At 41.0% G+C, this 11154-nt stretch overlaps 1 protein-coding gene across 1 annotated transcript in view; it reads right to left on the bottom strand.

The window, feature by feature from the left end:
- Positions 1–9730: 9730 nt before the first annotated feature.
- The window catches only part of FGGY (FGGY carbohydrate kinase domain containing), a 135435-nt gene continuing 134011 nt past the window's right edge, over positions 9731–11154 (bottom strand). Inside the window, exon 20 of the transcript XR_010366598.1 lies at positions 9731–10793. The gene's annotated coding sequence lies outside the window, so the exon portion shown is untranslated. The remainder of the gene's footprint in view (positions 10794–11154) is intronic.

Raw genomic sequence — 11154 nt, 5'->3', positions numbered from 1 at the left:
GCTGCTGGCGTGGTGCAGAATTACCTGTGCTCAAGGTGTAGGTCGGGCAGTGTACTTGTACCTGCCACAGACACTGCAATCAGAGCAGGGTAAAGAATTGCTTAAAAACAGTTAAATTTAATAATAATAATAATAAAGTTAAATGAGGTGAAAATACCAATTCAATTATTTGAGGAGGTAAAGGATTACAAGTGCTCTAAGCATGGGGGTGAGGAGCAGCTGCGTTTAACCCCTAGAGGTGGGAAATGTGCCCCCTTCGAACAGGATGAGAAGGGTTGGGGCAGTTTTACCTATTCTTCATTCATATTGTCATTTCTAATTTTCAGCCCAGGGCTCGCAGCCAAGGCTCTGCATCCAGCCCTCACAGCACATCAAACCCCACCTCACGCCTGCTTTTCATCTTGCTTAGTTCACTACACGATAGCTAAAACGCATGAGTACTTCTTTGTTTGATCTTTTTTTGTTCCAGAAAATACTGTATTTGTTTCATAGGAAGAGGTTAGCCTTATCTGATCAAACTTGTGGATGCCTGAGCCAGGATCCTGTCTGCTTCAGACACACTTCAGAGAAAAGTCTCAGTACCTTACACTAAGGAGATGTGTTTATTCTGTCCATTCACTATTTCACCAGAACTTACTTAAATTTTCCCTCCACCAGCCTTTTTTACAAATTTGAACCATTATTTTTTTCTTAGGTGATTCAATTTTATGAACATTTCCATATTGCCTGTTGTTACAGAAGCATACAGGATGGCATTAAAGACATCAGTGTTTAGGTCAGCCTAAGAGTGGACTAAACAACTTGAATAATAACTGCTACAGGCAGCATCTGCTGTTTTTTGGCTGTTCTTCTAGATACATACTTTAATTTTGTATTACTGATTCTACTTTGCCTCACAGAGGTTAAAATTGTGGTGATGACATGATGGTGTTTACATTACTATTTCCCCTCCTAGTGTTCTCCAGAACTGATAAAGATAACTGATAAAAACTTGAGAGTGGACTCGGATTTCTCGAAAACCTATTACTGTTTCCTTCACCAAAGGTTCTTAAAGAGATTTGGTTGCCATGGAAGATTAACATAAATCCTTATTAAAAATAGAATAAGGAATAAAAGGTTTTTACAGTAAAATCCCCCAGAGTTCTGTGCTAGGATTTGTACTGTTTAGCATGCTCATTTTAGTTTTTTTAGTATTTTTGCTCTTTTTAAATTTATACTGTGTTTTATTTTATCCATCTTTCCTTTGTAATTTCATGTCCTTTCCCGAGGGCTGATCCTCATTCAGCAGCATCCAGAAATGATGATTGCTGAGGGACGGCAGTGCTGGAAGGGTGATGCAGACTGGCCAGGGCAGGGAGTGGGGCTGAGACCCAGGGCAGGCTGTGCAGGTCGGGTAATCTGGGATTAAGTCAGCACAGATCGGCTCCCCCTGTGCTCCCGGCTGCTGCACCCAGCTCAGACGGGCTCCAGGTGGCCGAGTGCTCACCCAGACACAGCAGTGTCAGCACTGCCAGGGTTGGGCTGTGCCTACAGAGGAATAAAGAGCTCCACACAGAAATCTGCCCAGTTTTACACCTTCTGAGTCACAGCTAAGCGGGGACACATCAGAAGCTCCCAGCATGGGCAGCTGTGCCTGGAGCTCAGCCGTGGGGCAGAAGGGGAACAAAGGGATCTCTGTGCCTTACGTGGAGTAAGGTGGGTTGGGTTTATTTTGTAAGGCTAGCTGGAGATTTCTTCATGAGCTGCAGTTTATATGAATGCCTGTCAGTACATTCTGGGTTTGTGCCAATCAAGGATTATGACCTACATTCACATCCCAGAAACAGGCGAGGCCAGCCAGGCCTGCAGCTCAATCTCCTGATGTCTGATACCCACCCTTACTATGTTCTAAAGTCAGGTTAAATTACTTCTCTCCACAGGAACTTATTTAAAATGTGTTCACTCCTCTTGACAGTGCATCCCTTGCCATCTTGACAAAGCACCTGACAATCTCTCAGTAAGGGCTGTCTTAACTTTCTTAACAAAACAGAAGAATGGCATTTGCTACAATAACTTAATTGTTATTCATAATAATAAAATCCAGTTCCTAGGGTGTTTTTTTTTATTATTTTCAATGGGACTTATATAATTATAACCAGGAATATGAACAATACTCAGTCGGTAGCTGGCTGACAAAAGCCCCATATCCAGACACTTGAATTTTCCCATACTTTGTATGGCACATATGCATCTCACTGGTAGTTTAAAAATATGTTTGGAAAATCCTGATTACAGGACTGCATCTAAAGGGGATTTTCCAAGCACCTGGGAACAAAGATGTCAGAATGTAAAAACACTGAACACTGACCCTTGGTGGTTAGTCATGTACTTGCACATTTCTTGCCTTTAGGAAAACAAGATAAAAAATCTACCTCTGCTTTCCAATCAAATTTAGTAGCTCAGTTGATTTGATTTCTGGAAGTCTGCACTTCCTGAGCATCTTGCAAAAGCTTTAGGAGCATCCAGTAATCCCCATCTGAATTTTTAGATGCAGACACCAGAATCAACCCAATTCCCAATATGTGTGCAATGAATTATTGCACAATACAAACTGCTCTGATACCTGCTGGGCCACACATCCCTTCACACCCTGTCACAATCCCTGGCACCTTCCTGCCACTTTTGAATCAAACTGTGTGTTGAAGTTACTCTGCTTTCATGAAGAAAGCAGTGACTATCTGTTTATTCTCTAAATGCGGCAAATTTAGAAGCTATTAAATGGAGTTTATTCAGCACAAGTGAACATCTAAAAATCTTAAAATAGGAATTAAAAAGCCACTGCTGTGGACCAGAGTTGTTTGTGCCTTGCTGGTCTCTACAGGTTTTGTTTCCCCGTTGCTTTTCCCTGCAGATGCTCTGTGGTGCTTTCCAGGTCAGTCATGCCCTGAGGGAAAAGGGAGCAATGTCAGGATGATGAGTGTGAAATTTTTCACTCTATTACTGAAGTATCTGTTTTGTGAAATACTCTGAAATATTCTCCCTGGCTGCTGTGGGAGATGAAAGTCGTTAAAATCTATTTATTATCAAAATAGTAGGAATTCTGGATATTTTGTATGTTCTGAAAATCAATACCTTGTCTGAGAGTATTTTCATTAAAGCAGTCTCATATTCAGGCTTTTCTGAAAGGTGGCAATATTTTCACATGGAAAAAGCATCTTTCAAGTATTTTCACATTAGATGGAAATACTTTCATCACTTGAGGCCCTTCTTGGAAGTCATTCAACTATGAGAACATTTGCTTTAAATAAAAGAGTGTTTAAGCCAGTGGGATTCCTGAAATTCCTGAGCCATTTATGCTCTTCTTTACACTTTTCTTAGCACATCTTAACTCAGTGAACATTTCCTTATCCCCACAGATTTAATGCTGGTAAGAAACAGTCATCTCATTAAAACTCTCAAGGCTTGGGGTGGCATTTCTAGTCTTTTATAATTAATTTTGTTTTGACTGGAGTAATTTCTGGGCTTCTTGGTTGGAGACTCCCAGATAGAGTTATCTCAGCCCATGTGGTACAGTGTGTATATACAGAGTACAAATGCATGCACACCTTTCACACAGAACAATAATATTGTTTACTATAGGAGCTTCAGAAAAATATAACAACTGCTTTTGCAAATAATAGTTAAGGTTTAGCATATGCCAGTGAGGAAGGTATTGATAAACTGAAACAGAAAATATGGAAATACAGCCACAGAACCAAAATCTGTGATAGCTCATTAAATTCCATTAAAAGCTGTACTGGAGACAAAGCAGGTCTGAGGTAGAAAACTACCAACCTACCTTTATAAAAGAGACTGTGACCAGATCTTGTAATTGCACCTTTAGGCTTCATCCAGCAAGAGAGAAATGGTAACATCCTTAAGGAATTATCTGCCTCAACTATTTCAGGGAAAAAACTCAGAATTGGCAACTTTCAAGAATGGTGACTTGAACAGAATTAAATATTTACACGTCTACAGCATCATTTCTGCTCAGCAAAACCCCAATTTGGCCCTGCACCCTTCCCTCCCCTGCTCTCACTGCATCAGTTGTTTCCCTAACATTTGTTCATCTCCCATCTATTATTTTTTTATTTCTGCCTTTTCATTTACTTTCTCACTGATATGTGCACTTCTGTTTTAGTACCCTTATCTTTTTTTAGTGAACAAGGTCACAAGTGAGAGTGGGCTTTGGCAATTCCAACATTATCCAGCTGACGTTAATTGACATCATGGAACTGTTGGCAGTGTGATGGCAGCAGCCCCTCTGCAAATGCACATGTATTAAATGTCTCAGATACAATTTCAGTTTGTGCCCAGGACAAAAAATGCAGCACTGGGATATGAACTATGGCAGAGACCTGCTGGTCATGAACACAGTGACCCTTTGAGATCCTGTTCCCAGAGGTGTGCTGAAAGGTGACTCCTAAGGCACCAGTTTGGCAGGTGGGTTTGTGTCCCAGTTTTGTGCCATACAGACTCTGATCCTGAAAGTATCCTCACACTTAATATTGTGCACTAAATACCTCCAGTACTCACCACAGTCAGGGACAAATCTACTGGTAAGATCAGGAACGTGTTTTGTTCAAGATCAGGAAAAACACAAACTCAATTTCCAAGAAGTAACCCCTTTGATTTTGTGCCAGGGTACTGATATGTACTACTAGGGAAACGAATTCTGGTAATAGCTCTAATCTCTCTAAACAAAATAATTTTAAGAACTCTGTGTTCTATTATATCAATGATTGACCACAATCTTATTATTAGAAACATTATTACCAGCATAGAAGATTCACCAAATAAAATGTTAGTAACTTGATCATTATTTTTAAATGGAAAATTAACAGCTAAGTTATTAAAGAATATTCCTTTCCCAACGTCTGAAAGTTAGTGTGAAAAGCACTAAAAGACATGTTTCTAAATGGAGTACTGAAAAAGTATTCTTTAGTGGAAGAATAGTCTGTGTTCAAAAATAGAAATACTGGGTGAAAATGTCACAGCCACCACTTGCTATTGAATAACACAACAGTGTCTCAAACCCAGCCACAGGTGACAGAGGAGGAGAGCTACAGGTGTGTGAAGTGTGAGCTGTCCTGACAGTGCAACATTTAAATATTAAATACAGAAGTTATTGTGTCAAAACCAAGTTCAGATTTCCCATCATTTCTACATCAATGTCATTTTTCTTGGTTTTATTTGCAAATAGACTGCGATTTGCCTCAGAATTTAGAACACATTTTCTTTCATGTTTGATGGTTCTCCTGCTATGGCATATTCCAAAGAGGAAAAGCCAACTCCCACAGCAGGGGTTGAGCCTGTCGTGGCCAGACTGCCAGCGAGGTTGCAATTATATTTTTGGTTACTGCATTTTGCACTTGGGTAATGTTTTAAGATAAAGGCTAATCTTTCTGTCCCTTCTGTTTGCATTTAGAGATTTCTCCCTTGCTGTCGTGCTGCTCTCCAAGAGCTGCTCTGTTTTGCTCAGGCACAGGAACCAGGGGCACAGTAGTTCTGAGCTGAGCTCTGTGAAGCCTCCTACATATCCAGCAACCCCCACTCTCACATTCCAGCATGGAATTCAGTCACAGATGGGACTCACTGGGGGTGTGTAATGCAAAAGCCCATCTCAGTCAAAACCCCCTCAGTTTGTGTGAAGGGCCGTCAGGCAGGCCCTGCTCCAGAGCAGTGCCAGAAGGGTTTCACACCTTCACACCTCTCAGCCCCATCTTTGTATCTCACAGGCTCTTTTTTGGTTAGGTAGGCTTTGTGGAGTACATCAAGAGACTGGATGTGTAAAACTGGGAATTAATAATGCAGCAATGCCAGTGGTTGGCATGTCCAGACCTGTTGGCTTTGATGGGACTATTCAACTGTGCAAACTAAAATAGGCACAGCAGTGTTTGCCAGCTCAAACTCCAGAGCCAAAACAAGGAGCTCATTAAGAGCAAACACTGGTCCTGGCACTGCAGTTCTGCTTTACAGACCCTACCAAAGATCAAGCACCAGAAAAGCCCAACCTACAAGAGACAAAATGGATCCAGGATTTCAACTTTCAGGCATGTACTGAGACCAAAATGTCAGCAAGGCAACAGGAATGGCTGGCCTGGGGCAATCATGGATTGACTAGTTTAATGTACAAAGTCACAGAAGTTTGGGTTTTCCTGTGTTCATTATCTTCCTCAAAATATTCTGGAGCTATGTGAAAGGAACCTTGCTGTTATTTAACAGCCTTTCTCTGGTCAAATTCAGTGAGTTAGGCCAAATAAAATCTCGGTTTCCCCACCAAGCCTGTGTAGTGATGGAAGTGAGAGAAGATTCCCTGCTGTCCTGCATCCAGCTGTGCCTGGGGGCAGGGGAAGTGCTTTCAAAGGCACAACTGAGCATAGGCCTAGAGTGACATAAAAAATGAACCCAAAATCCTGTTTCTTCAAACAGTGCAGAATTAATTCTACAGTTTCCAAGACAAGTGTGTCTGTGCTAAGGCCTGAGTGACTGCAGTAGAGCCACAGCACACAGTCCCTGGCAAGCAGAAGGAAATATTCTGGGCTCTTTCTACCTTTACAAATAATACCTTTTGCTATTATTTATCTAGAAGGAGTTTCACCTCTGTTAGTACTAACTCAATGCTTGAGTGGCCTAGCTAAAACAGACTGACCTAATGTGTTCAAACCATTTTCCAGATATGAACATTCCTGTCTAAAAACCACAGGACTGACATCTCTGCTAGCAGCCTGTATGAACTTAACACCTTGTGCAGAGAACCTGGGAAAAGGCTGGAGAGAAAGAGCTGTGCTTGGAGATCTGGGGAGTCCATTGGGTGAAGCACTGAACATCCTGGAGAGGATGTCACTGCCTATGCCACGTTCTCTGGACAGCCAAACTGCTCCAGCTTCTGCATCTGCCAGTCTGGCACCTTTAATAAGTAATTAAATCACACTGTGGACGTGAATACATTCTTGGATAAATTATAAATGACAGCTCTCACACTGGCACACGAGCACACAGGCATACCCAGGGCAGGAAATCACACACAGCATTTCATTTGTTGCTAATTTATCTGTAACAAAGTGAGGAAGATGCCCTGGGGACTGGTGACTAACAAGGAGCATTGTTTATGCTACAAATCCCATCCGGTTATTAGGCTTTGAAAAGTGCTTTGTTTAGCTTATCAGTGCTTCAGCAGGAATGCCAGGGGCAGTATTTCTGTTCTAAGTGTATTTTTATTCCAATATTACTGACACATAAGAGGTTATGTGTTACCTGAGGGCTGAATATTCGGCTTGTGCTTCAGTGCCTTGTTGAATCAGGATCAGGATGGTGAACACTGCACAAAACCAAGCCCTGAACATGTTTCCTTATCAATTTTACAGCATTAAATTGAAGAACACCTTTACAAAAATCAAACCTTTCTCAAGGACCATAGAACAGGACAAAGAATAAATACTCTATGGCATATAAATGCCCATCATTAAAAATTACCTCAACATGTTAGACCTTCTGCTTAAATTCTGCACTTAACTTAGGATGTGGACAAATTTGTATTACACAACCTAAGTCTGCAGTTATGCAATTCCAAAGTATCACAAGTGTCTGGCAAGTTTTAGAGATGTTTCACAAGAGGACTGATAAGCTGCTACTCTGTCAGGTGATCAAAATACTTACAGTGTGCCCTTGATTCAAGTTAATATTTAAAAATAGGAATGCAAGTTTTTTTTATTGGGCTCAGATACCTTTTCAATGATGTTAAATGTGTTTTAGGGGAGAAGATTTAGAAAGGGAGGGCATTATTTTCAGATGGAAAAAATGTACATTTCATTTCATAATTTATAAAACCTGAGAGTCCCTTGCCAGCTAAATGAATAATCAACAAATAAAGGCAACTAAATTGGGCAATTAAATTATTAATTGGCAAATAAGGCATAATTGGCCTTGCTGAATTATTCCACACCAGCAGTGTCACTGACTCGGCTCCTCTCAAACATTTTTCCAAAGAGGAACAGCAAACTCAATCTCATGTAAGTCTCCTGGACCACTGTAAGAAGGGTTCATTAGATTGGTTAGGGATAAATAATTGAAGTACTTATTTAGATGTTTTATCATTAGGTTACTGTTGGAAAATCCACATGAATCAATTCTTCATTCTAAAATGACCTGGTTTTAATTTACTTATGATTAGTTTAGATCTGGATTGCCAAAGCATGAGCTGTCCAGTGTAGCCTCCCTTGTCATCTGAACTGACCTTGTAACTGAGACTGGGAGCAGCTGCTCCCCTGTCACCCCTCCCTGACAACTTCAAACCTCAAAGCTGCTCTACTGAACAATGCCACGTGCTCATGGAAAAACCAATAAATGTTTGTGAGCGCTCGACCTGCTGAGGGCTTTTAACCTTTAATACCTCTCCTCAAAGATGCTGATGAGAATGGACTCACCACTGATGCTTTAGAGCTAAATTTCCTTGTGGTAAAACTGGAAGATGTTGTGAGCTGAGCTGTGTCACAGAGATAAAGGTTTATACCCAGGAGCTTCTGGCTTCATAGCCAACAAACAGATCAGTGCTTCACGCCTTCCTTTTGTGGGCAAGAATTAAAAATGTATCAAATCTGCTGGCTGGGGTTTAGTACAATGGGCTTGGTTTTGCAGAGTTCTACTAGAATTATTTTCTGAAATGCACAGCTTTCATTTTTAGCCAAAAGATGTGTCCAGATCTGAAAAGCTCCTTTTCCTCAAAAATCTGATTGTCACAGTTTCAAAGCCTGGCCCCCAGTGAGGTACCTACATGAAGAATTCCTTTGCAAATGTGACCTGTGGAAATGTGACCTCAGTGAACACCTGTGCTCTGTGCCGAGAAAGGAATAGAAACATAAGGATCTGATTCCTGAAGAACTTTAAGGCTTTCTTGGATCTTTGAATTCTGTTTTCACAATAATTTGCTTCTGAATTTGGAGTTTAGTTTTGGTTGGACTTTTTTCCTTTCATTTCCTCAAGATGAATTAAATTGACTTCTACTGGACTAAACAGGATTCCCAACAACATATGGGTTAGAACCACCAAAGGCACCCAGATCCAACTATAAGACTGTGAAATAGTCATTCCTAAGGGCACTTGCAAAATTGCCAGCCTAAAATGTTAAGAGCAATGATAATTTTAATAGCGCTGTTTGAAATAACACACAGAATTACTGCATGAGATGAAGCTCCCTAAAAATTTGTCATTTTAGCCAAAGTCACACTAAACATTTTATTTTGCTAGGACTGTTTAGTGCCATCAGAACCTCAAAGCCTCATGACACAAACACTGACTTCTATAATCAATCTCTAATTCAATCACAGTTCAAATGTTCAAAGGCCGGCTCAGGATTTTGGAAGGGGTAAATTAGTTCTGGCAGCCTTACAGCAATCTCAGATATCATCTGTCTTCTCCTTCTATCAGATCCAGCTGGGCGGGCCCCTCATAGCCATTGATGCTGGTTAGAGCCAACTCCAGCATCATTGGGAGTGCTTGGACCCAATAAATCAGAAATTTGATTATATGCAGATAATCTATTACAAATAAATGACAGACCTGGCATGGTTTTCCCAGAAGATCAACTCAGGACAAGACTAAACCACTGATGTCTTAGCTGAAGGTGACCCCGAGTCCCTTTTTCCTCCCAAATGCTCTGTTAATGCAATTGGAGGAAAGAATGTCATACCAGGTGAAACCAGCACCAGCTTACCTTGGGACCTGCTGGACTCAGGAATTCCTAGCATCCATAAGAATGTCCATGGCTTTACTGTGTATGTAAGGAACTGCCTGGTTTTGCTCCCTCTGGATCTGCCACCCCTGGTCATCCTGCAAGAGCTGATTGAGTTTCCTGCCTTGCTTCACTCAATCAGTGAGAGATCACAAGGAAATTAAAAATGTGTCACAATCCTGGATTTGAATGATGATTGAATGATTTTTATTCTTCCTTCAAACACACGTATTATTCACACAGTGCAGGATCACTGCCTGGATCTTTGCTGTAAGTCCTAATCAAAAGCTCTGGAAGCAGAGCTTGAGCATTTGCAGGGTCTCAACAGGCCCTTGCACTCAAGCTGACAAGTTTCCAGCCCCTTTACCTGGTGCCTGAGCTCAACAGCTAGAACTGGTATCATCAGCAACACTAAAAATTCCTGTTTTCTGAGCAGCACAAACTCTCTTTCTGGAGACCTGCTCATGAGTCATCTGGAAATAAACCATAATCACTTGTCCCTTAGGAGTCATATATAAGTTAATTACTGTACAAGACAAGCTAATACAAAATACACAAGAGATTCCAACTTGTTGAGGTTGCAAAGGGCAAGGGAGCTTTTCAGAATTTCCATTGGTTACAGTCTGGGAATGCTGGGCTTCCCTTGACTCCATATCTATCACATAAGCAGAAACACATTTTGTTCTCTTTGTTGTAGGAGACAAAGCTAAAGAAATGTGGGTGTTATTCCTGTGCACAAAAGGAGTAGATACCTAATGGGCCTGTGTGTGTGCAGTGTTTGTAAACACAACTGCTCTGGGCTGCAGCTGACAGAAACCATCACTGCTTGTCCAGCTGAAAGGATATTCTGGATCTGCAAATGCCCCCCAGCCCTGAACAGGAAGGCAGAAAGGAATGGGATGTGCCAGATGAATTTTAGGTGCCACTGTGTGAAATAAAATCTGCTTGCCTGGAGTTCAGTGTCCTGGACTTGGATGTGACCATCACTGTGGTGTCTTATTCCTACCCAGCCATCCTTTGCTGGGTTATTGTGTGGTTGTTATCTCTGCAGGAGAGAATCATATCAGTGCAGGGAAAGCAAAATCTGAAAATAATGAAAAGGCCTTTGACATCTGACATTGTTCTGTTAAGGATGGAAACAAATAAATTTATAACTTCACAGTAAAGGAGCAAGATTTTTTTCCAGTACTTATAGAAACACTATTGTTAAGGCTGAAAAAGCCCTTGAAAATCATTGAATCAAAGTTATGGAACATTAGTTACAAACCTCCAGTTGCTCTTATTTACAGATCCTCATTACAGGAGGAAAGAATGGTATGAATGGTGCTGATTTAAAATTACTCATTTGGTGAATTCATAGTTTTAGACCTGGCTCTGGCAAGAGTCCTGGTTTCCTGAACACTCAC

Source organism: Passer domesticus, chromosome 7, assembly GCF_036417665.1.
Source record: "Passer domesticus isolate bPasDom1 chromosome 7, bPasDom1.hap1, whole genome shotgun sequence".
Lineage (NCBI taxonomy): Eukaryota > Metazoa > Chordata > Aves > Passeriformes > Passeridae > Passer > Passer domesticus.
Note: the sequence above shows the minus strand (reverse complement) of the source record. Positions and strands in the feature narration are given on the sequence as shown.